The sequence below is a fragment of the Dermacentor variabilis genome, chromosome 9 (genome assembly GCF_050947875.1).
Source record: "Dermacentor variabilis isolate Ectoservices chromosome 9, ASM5094787v1, whole genome shotgun sequence".
Classification (NCBI taxonomy): domain Eukaryota; kingdom Metazoa; phylum Arthropoda; class Arachnida; order Ixodida; family Ixodidae; genus Dermacentor; species Dermacentor variabilis.
In genome coordinates this window covers 146,423,497-146,433,579 of record NC_134576.1, presented here as the reverse complement: position 1 = coordinate 146,433,579, position 10,083 = coordinate 146,423,497, and the positions used below count along the sequence as shown (strand labels likewise).

At 50.3% G+C, this 10,083-nt stretch overlaps 1 pseudogene; it reads left to right on the top strand.

Moving 5' to 3' along the window:
• The first annotated feature begins 2,713 nt into the window (after positions 1-2,713).
• LOC142558582 (uncharacterized) lies at positions 2,714-9,143 on the top strand (annotated as a pseudogene).
• The last annotated feature ends 940 nt before the right edge of the window (positions 9,144-10,083 follow it).

Sequence of the window (10,083 nt, the reverse complement as noted above, 5' to 3'; positions counted from 1 at the left end):
ACGGGTTCAGCGCATACATCACTCCCCACGCACCCGCTGACGTCTGTTTACGTGGCAGATAAACGAATCAGCTCAGATTAATTTTCTTGTAAAAATGAAAAAAAAGAGCCTATAGCAACGGAAAATATTGTCTCAGCCAGGTCGAATAATGTTCTCTCGAAAGCGCTGCCTCGGCGCATGCGCGAGTCCCCCTCACACGCCTGACGCCGGTTTACGCGATAAATATTCAAATATTAATTTTTTCGCAAAAAAATTAAAAGCAACAGTAGGCATGAAAATATCGTTTGAGCCAGGTTTGAGCCAGGTCCGCCTATAAATTTTCTTCCAAGCGCTGGTTCTTCGCATGCATCCCTCTTCACGCATGCGCCGATACATATTTACGCGATAAGTGGGCGAATAGGTAACAATGCAACCTGTAGGTAAACTCTCCCAAATAATGAAATACCTAATAAAGAAACCGCAAAGAATGAAAGTCTCCGACTCAAGAGATCAGATAGAATTCGCGGAACTGTCAAGACTGATCAACAAGGAGAAAGTACGAGATATTCGAGATTATAACGTAACAAAGACTAAGAAAGCAGTAAAAAATGGACGTAGCATGAAATCAGTAAGAAGAAAACTTCGCAATAGGACAAGCCAAGATGTATGCACTCAAAGATTAGCAGGGTAATATCACCAGCAATTTTGAAGATGTAGTTAGAGCAGTCGAAGAATTCTATGCTGACCTGTACAGTACCCAGAGCAGCCACGATACCTCAGTTCGAAGTAGCAATGAACAGGTTACAGAGACTCCTTCTATAACTAGAGATGAAGTTAGGCCTTGCGAGACATGAAACGGGGAAAAGCGGCATGAGAAGATGGACTACCAGTCGATTTGATCAAAGATGGTAGAGACATAATGCTTGAAAAACTGGCGGCTCTCTGTACGAAGTATCTCACGACTTCAAGGGTCTCAGAGAACAGGAATAGTGCCAACGTTATACTAATCCACAAAAAGGGAGACGTCAAAGAATTGAAAAATTATAGATCTAGCTTACATACAGTATTGTATAAAATATTCACTAAGATAATCTTCAATAGAATAAGCGCAAGACTTCAGTCAACCAAGAGAACAGGCTGGCTTCAGGAAGGGATACTCTATAATGGCTCACATTCATCTCATCAAACAGGAAATCCAGAAATCTGCAGGGTGCAATTAGCCTCTCTATGCGGCTTTCATAGATTAAGAAAAGGCACTTGCTTCGGTAGAGAAACCAGCAGTCATAGAGGCATTACGTAATAAAGGAGTACAGGAGGCTTATGTAAATATATTTGAAAATATCTACAAAGATTACACAGGTACCTTGATTCTCCACAACAAAAGTAGAAAGATACATATAACGAAAGGGGTCAGGCAAGGAAATAATCTCTCCAATCCTAGTCACTGTGTACTTGGAAGAAGTATTCAAGCAATTAAACTGGGAAGGCTTATGAGGGAAGATCAACGGTAAATATCTCAGCAACCTTCGGTTTGCAGATGACATTGTCTTGTTCAGCAACACTGGGAACGAGTTACAACAAATTATTAAGGGCTTTAACAGAGAAAGCGTAACTGTGCGGTTGAAGATTAGTATGCTTAAGACAAAGATAATTATCAAGGGGAAAAGGGTACAGAATCGCCAGTAAGAGCAGTACGTTTACCTAGGTCAATTACTCACAGGAGACCCTAATCCCGAGAAGTAACTTTACAAAAGAATAAAAATGGGTTCGAGCGTATACGGCAGACATTGCCAGCTCCTCACTGGAAGCTTACCACAATCATAGCAAAGGAAGGTGTGCAACCAGTGCAATTTACGGTTTCTGGCATGGGGGGCAGAAACGAAGAGACTGACAGAGGAGCTTGAGAACAAGTTAAGGACCACGCAAAGCGCTGGAACGAAGAATGCTAGGCATAACGTTAAGCGACAGAAAGAAAGCGGTTTGGATCAGAGAACAAACGCGTATAGCCGATATTCTAATTGACATTAAGAGAAAAAATGGAGCTGGGCAGGTCATGTAACGCGTAGGTGAGATAACCGGTGGACCATTAGGGTTACAGAATGAGTGCCAAGAAAAAGGTAGCGCAGTCGAGGACGACACAATACTAGGCGGGGTGATGAAATTGGGAAATTCGCAGGCGCAAGTTGGAATTGTTTGGCGCTGGACAGAGGTAATTGGAGGGCGCCGGGAGAGGCCTCCGTCCTGCAAGGGACATAATAGAAGCTGCTACTGCTGCTGCTGATGATGAATCCCCCCCCCCCCAAAGAACGATACGGTAAGCTTATAGCCCATTTATTTAACAGGGAGAGGCGGGCTAGTTGGTGGTCGATATTGGAATGCATCATGTAACCGCGGAAACGACAACGGACGAAGAAGGAAACACACACGACAGGCGCGGAAAGTTTCCTTCTTCGTCCGTTGTGAGAGGACGCTGCTAGCGCGCGACGGCGTAAGACGTGTGGTGTATCGGCTCCGTCGATTTTCGGCTGGAGTCACGGCTCAATCCTCTGCACCCCAGCAAGACCGACGTCAATCGACGCAGCAAACCGTCTGGACCACGTGGATGCAATGTTCACCAGGTGGGACCACTTTTGAAGATTTTACGACCGAATTACACCCTCCTACGTGGGCGACGCCGTTAGGCCACGCGGCTATGCCGACGCCCGGTGGCGTGGAACCGGCCTCCCGAGGTAAAATGGCGGCTCCCACGTAATTACTGAGGGGTTACGATCCTGACGCCATGGCCTGGACGACGGTTTCAACATCAGAAGATCAAAACTCCGCTCCTATTCCGACATTTCGGCACCAATCTCTCAATGAAGCGGTCGCGCGTCGCTCGCCCGTTCAAACCAAGACGGCGGCGTCCATCGCCGCCCCAGCCTCCGGCACACCGGCCGGCAAGACGCATCCTCCCGCCTCGCGCACTGCGGGAAGCAAGCGCAAGGCCCTTACCAACTGGAAGCCTCGGCCATTTCCAAAACCGGGCCCTAACGACTTCGTGGTCGTGCTCAAGCCACGCGAACATGTGTCGCTGCACCAAGCCTTTTCGGAGAACCGCTACGGTGCCGCCATTACGGCCTACCTCGGGCCTGAGGTGGCACGGTCTGTTACGGTTCTGCCGTCCCGTGAACAAAACCTGATATTGATCCACACCCCAAACCCGGCGGCAGCAGGTCGGCTCCTCAGAGACTTCTCAATCAACACTGACCGTGGGGCGATATTCAGCTCCACGGATACCTTAGGCAAGATGCAGGCGATATCTTCCACGGCGTCATCGTCGTCAGCAACTCTGACACCACTGAATCGCTTCGAGAGCAGGTGCAATAGAGAGCAGGCACCATTGTCGAGGTGAGGAAATTCGGCTCCTCTAACAAAGCTCGGGTAACCTTCGCCGAGAGGGAGAAACCGCGTTTTGTGCACTATGAGAACATGCTCGTCCCAGTGCAAACCTACTGCCGGACAATCCCGGCCTGCGGCCTGTGTGGGGCTGTCGGCCACCGAGCGGATGCTTGTCCCAACACGCAGCAGAACAGGTGCGGACTCTGCGGGCAACAAGCCCCGCTTGTGGACGGGGTGCGGGCCCCTCACGAGTGTGTTCCATGGTGCTCTGTTTGTGGCGGTGGACACGCCACAAACTCACGTGAGTGTGCGGCAAAATTCCGCACACACAAGATGGCCGCCCCGAAGGGCGGGGCAAAGAGGAAAATGGCGGGCAAGAAGAAGAACCGCCATCTTGGCCTCCCCGGTGAGTCACCGAGCCTGGATGACAGCATGGATGGATGGATGGATGTTATGAGCGTCCCCTTTGGAACGGGGCTGTGGGTTGCGCCATCAAGCTCTTCCTACTATGCTGCTTATATCCTACCTAGGTTAACCTAAGAAAAAGAAAGACCCTATGAACTACCACGTCCAAATTTTCTGATCCCCTATTGCGAACTGTGCTTTTGTACGTCTCCGTCTTTTGTCGTTTCCCTACTTCCACCAATCCTCCAATCGCCTCTTACTAATGTCTATTGCGGACCTGTTTGCTTTACCACTGCTCCCGCTGAACCCAAGGGCTTCAAGGAGGCCTGTGGTGCCTAAATCGACCGCTGGGTAGACGTCTTCACATTCTAATAAAATATGCTCCGTCGTTTCCCTAGCTTGTTGTTGTTGTTGTTGTTGTAGCCTGTGGCACGTGTGGCTCCTACCCACGATGGGGGATTGGCCAAGAAATGGGTAGATTATTCCAAAATAATATAGAGCATAAATTTCCTAATATCTATGGGAATATCATTGAATAGGGTTGAATTACCGGTTAAAATAAAATCAGGAAGGTGTTGTTGAATGAGTAATAATTAATTTAAAAGTAATAAAAAATAGAATTTAGCAGGGCATTCGTTTAGATTCTGTAAGGAATGTTTGGACAGCGAAGCATCCATCCCTGTGGCTGAATCCCAAAGTGGACGCCTCGAACAAAAGAACTGCAGCTTCTGTCAAGTCCAGGCCAATTCTTCGAAAAGGTATCTCCAACAATCTTTTTCTTAACGCAGCAAACCGGCGACAAGATAGAAGAAAGTGCTGTATCGTCTCCTCCTCCTCACTAAAAGAACAAAGGGGAGAGGGAACCAAACCTTACCGCAGCAAGCACATGCTTCTTCTTCCTTCTTATATCTCGCTTTATAGGTGCATGTTCTAAGGCATCCCGATCTCGCTTCGAAAAGTAATGAGCTTCCCTTTGAGTTATCATAAATGGTTTCTTTCCTGATTTCGTTTTTTCCTCTTAGGTAGTTACTCATGGCAGGTTTCTTTTCCATTGCCGCCACCCATGAGATTAATTCAGCCTCTCTGACTTTCCGCTCGACCTTCTTTGTTGCTGTGTTGCCCACCCCACAAGCCGCATACTTGCTGGTAAGCTTCCTAGTTCTTTTCCTCCACTGTGAATCAATGTTTTGCCTGTACAGATACCTGAACACTCTCCCAGCCCATTTACTTTCTTCCATATTCCTCAGCCGTTCTTCACACTCAATTTTACTGCGAGCTTCCCTCACTTCAAAACTAGTCCAGGTCATATCCCCTTGCACGTACAGCTTCATTTGTAGTCTTCCCGTGAGCGCCTATTGCGAGGCGACCCACTGACCTTTGGTTCCCGTCGAGTCCTGATTGTACCCCTGATTGAAAGCAAACAACCGCATTTCCAAAGTAAGTCCTGGAACCATTACATCTTTCCACATACCTCGGAGGACCTCGTGCCTATTGTATCCCCATAGTGCTCTGTGCTTCCATTAAGGCTGCATTTCTCTTCCCCTTGACTGTTATGGTTTTTTCCTGTGTTTCCATATATCCATTGCCTTCGTTTATCCATATACCAAGGTATTTATATTCTGTTACCGACTGTTCACTGTTTTCATTGAATACCATAACACCTGATTTTCTAACACTAAATTTCAAACCTAAATTGTTGCCTTCCTGTCCACAGATATTTGCCAGACGTTGCAAATCACTTTGCTTGTTAGCGAGCAACACAATCAATGTCGTCCGCATAAAATAAACCTGGGAGTTGCTGCTCTATTACTGTACCTGCCTGTTTGTATGAGAGATTAAACCCGATGTTACTTTCTTCTAGCGCCCTCTCCAACCTCACCATGTACATCATAAACAGCAGCGGGGATAAAGGGCACTCCTGCCTCAGTCCCTTGATGATATGAACTTTCTCCGCGCTCCTCATCCCTTCCCATTCAACGCAAACGGTATTTTCTAGGTAAATCTCTCTCAAAAGCTGTAGACAATCGTTACCTAAGCCTTCCCCTTCCAGAATATCCCACAAAATGTTGCAGTCTACGTTGTCGTAGGCTCCTGTAATGTCCAAAAAGGCCACATACAACGGTCTGCTTTCTGATTTTTATATTTCAATACACTGAGTAAGAACAAACAAGTTATCATCCAAACGCCTACCTATTTTAAAGCCATTCTGAAGCTCTTCCAAAATGTCATTATTCTCTGCCCATGCTTGAAGCTTTAATTTGATTGCCTGCATTGCTAGCCTGTATATTACCGATGTAATGGTCAACGGTCTATACGAGTGAATTCTGTCTTTCTCCCCCTTACCTTTATAAATTAAATTCATTCTACTTTGTCGCCAACTGTCTGGTATTCGTCTATCTTTTAAAGTTTTTTCCACTGCTTTCACCAGAGCTTCCTTACTTTTTGGTCCCAGTTCATTTATCAGCCTAACGGGAACCTCGTCTAGCCCTGTGGCTGTGCGCTTAGGAATTTTCTCTTCCGCTTTCTTCCACTCTAATCATCTAATCAGTCAGCAACACCGAGAAGCCGGCGCCACCTACTGGAGGAGCCGGCAACCGACCGCCGACGCAGCCGCCACCACACGGCGGCACTGGAAAGCTGTCGACGTCGCCACCACGAGGCGAGGCCAGGGCTTGGGCCAACGCCGTGAAACACGGAACGCAGGTGAGCGGTACGGGCAGGGCTGCCTCCTCTTCCCCTACTTCCTCCCCCCCCTGCGGCATGCAGTGCCGAGCAAGCCAAGATAGCAGCTCTCGAGGGACAAATTGAGATTCTGCTAAAAGAAAAAAATACGCTCCTGGAATCGCAGTCAAAACAGCCTACCACTCCCCCCTCTACCCCCGCAACTGAGGCTATGGAGAGTGAGCCCGCGGCACCGAATGCAGCACTGAGCGCGAAAGCTGCACTTGAGGCCCGTCTAGAGGCCCGCATAGACGCCCGTTTAAACACCCTAGAAAGTCAAATTTCCGCGGCAATCACCTCCGCCATCGCCAAAATAACTGAAAACATACCGACAATCGTCGCACAGCACATCGCGCAGTCCTCGCGTGGCGTCCGAAGAACCGGCGGTCTTACCAAAGACGTGTCTGGCCGCTGTCCGAAAACCTCGTGCCGCACCATTGAAACTGAAATAGTAGACAATGACAGCTGCTCGCTCTCCTGACTGGAGGATGCTCCCATCTCCGCGAGTGCTGGCTCCGGAGCAGCGTCCCTGCAATCGGTCTTTCCCTTCAATGACCATGGCGGACAGCCCTCAAATTAGGCGCTCTCCCCGTACCAATTCGGCCACCCCCATCCAAATTACCCAATGGAACTACGGTGGATTCCGCTCCCGTGCCAAGCGGGCGGACCTCCGGCTTTTCCTGTCAACATTCGTTTCACTCCCCGCGGTGGTTGCCCTCCAGGAGCCAGGCGACGGCGCCACCCTTACAATTTATACCACGTTCCAGCAGAACCCCTCTTCCCGTATCTGCGTGCACAAAAATTATACAGCCAACTAGGTTGATTTGGAACTCAATACCGATTATTCCTATGTGATGGTCACCCTTCTTCCGCTTAAGAAACAAAACGCACCATTACATATAATCAACATCTGTTGTTCGCCCAAGCTCAAATATGTAACCTTCGCAGCCCTCTTCAGTCTAGCCCTGAAGGCTGTGAGCAGGGACCCCCTGGTGATTGTGGGCGATTTCAACGCTCATAGCACACTCTGAGGGTATGTGCATGAAGAAAAGCGCGGGCGCAAGCTAGCGGAACTTGCGTCCATGCTGGGTCTGACTCTTCACACCGACCCTGCACATCTAACGCGGGTGGGTAACTCCGTGACTCGGGACACGTGTCCGGACCTTAATTACCTTCACCAAAAACATTAGACACGCAGAATGGGCCAACACCGAGGAAACCCTCGGCAGTGACCACTGCATACTCAACACAACCGTCAGAAGCAAACCATTGGCAAGATCCCATGCCCAAGCCCGCCTACCCGACTGGACCAAGTTCCGGCAAAACTACACTAATTCGGCCCCTATCCACGAACAAGGTTACCACGCGTGGTCACAAGAGTTGGTTGCACACCTTCGTTCGACGGAAACTCAAGTTCAGCTATCGGAGCCCATGCCGGAGGTGGACAACCACCTCCTGCACCTATGGGAGGCGCGGCACAGCCTCGTCCGTAGGTGGCGCCGCCAAAAACGCAATCGGAGGCTCAAAATTCGCATCGCCGAGCTCACCCAACGAGCAGCAGAGTACGCGGCCCAGCTCGCCGACTCGAATTGGGGGGACCGATTCAACACGGCCGCTAGACAAATGTCTAGCCGGAGCACCTGGCGTCTCTTTCGCGCCTTGATCGATCCGACTCAAGCCAGAGCCGAGACACAAAAACATCTCCAACGGGCTATCCATAGCTTCGACGGAGAGATCTCAAAATTAGCATGCAAACAACACGATCAATACCTTTGTATACAACAGGACCCCGTAGGGCCTGCGTACTCGTATGCAGGTTCCGAAAACACGGAGCTGGACCAACCGTTCCAGCTCCACGACCTGAAGGCGGCCCTCACTAAAATGAAGCGAGGAACGGCGCCGGGAAGAGACAAAATAACAGTGAAATTATTTGCCAACCTTCCCGACCCAGCGTACCAGGCGCTCCTCGCATACATAAACTCAATCTGGCTCGGTGAGGCGAACCTCCCAATCGAATGGAAGACCGCCCTGGTCACTTTCATTCCGAAAGCCGGCAAAGCCATAACCACGGACAACCTCCGCCCCATCTCCCTCACGTCTTGTGCGGGAAAGCGGATGGAGAGTATGGTGCGAGATAGGCGGTCCGAGTTTCTGGAAAACCAAAACGTTTTCGCAGACACCATGTTCAGGTTCCGCCCTCACCGGTCCGCGTAAGATGTTCTGCTTCAACTATAAACCGCGAAATTCAAAATCCCGTCGAATACCCCCTCAATGACAAGGCAGTACTTGCCCTCGATTTGAAGGGGGCTTTCGACAATGTCACACACGACATAATTCTGACACACCTCTCCCAAGCCAACTGTGGACACAACACGTTTCAATACGTTAAACAATTTCTCTCCGACCGGCAATCGCACATCCGGATATAAGATGAAGAACACGGCCCCTACCAATTAGGCACCAGAGGTACCCCGCAGGGCGCGGTCCTCTCACCCCTACTATTCAATTCGGCAATGCTGAAACTCCCGGCTCAGCTGGAGAATGTAGAAGGCATACAGCACGCGCTGTACGCCGACGACATCACCATCTGGGCTAAACACGAATCGGTAGGATACATTGAAGTCAACCTGCAGCAAGCGGCGGAGATCGTGGATGCCTAGGCCCCCCGCTGCGGCCTTCAATGCTCCCCGGCCAAATCGCAATTTGTTCACATTCGCCCCTCGCCGGAGTGCACTACCAAAATCGAACTGTCCCTACCAAATGGACCCATCACAGAACACGATCAGATCAGAGTACCGGGTCTCTTTGTTCATAAACACCACCGAGTCGACACAACACTGGCCAAACTGTGCAAGGTGGGGGACCAGGTGGGCCGCCCATGGTTCGCCGGGTTTCCAATAAACGCGGGGGGTTACGGTGCAAAGACGCTTTGCGGCTGGCGCACGCTTTCGTAACCAATCGAGCGTTGTACTCGACTCCCTACCTCCACCTTCGCAGGTTTGACGAGAGCGCCCTCGAGGTGATTCTCCGTAAAATTTACAAGCGTGCTCTCGACCTCCCGATCAACACATCCAACCAGCGCCTCTGCCTGGGAATGGTCAACACCTTCGCGGAACTCCGAGGAACACATATGACGAACCACTACACAAGACTCTCAAAGACACCGTCGGGTCGCCGCCTTCTTGCCCGACTACACATCCACCATCCAACACTGACGGAAGAGCGCGTGCGCATCCCGGAAATCTGGAGATGCGCCCTGCACGTGCGCCCTCTTCCGGCCAACATGACACGAGGCGACCATAGTGGCCGGCGCCTCGCGCGGGCGGAAGCATTGGCACGTAACTATGGGAACAAGCACGGAGTGTTCTACGTGGACGCCTCCTGCCCACACCATGGGGGTTGGTATACGGCCGCAGTCGTCCACCAAAACACCGCGGTGAACGGCCTTACGTTCAAAGCACAAGACATAACACATGCGGAAGAGGTGGCCATCGCGCTCACCGCCGCAGATCAGGACTCGCGGGTCATTATTAGCGATTCACGAGGGGCGTGCAGAAACATCGAAAGGGGCTTTATTTCCTATTTGCCGTACCGCTTACT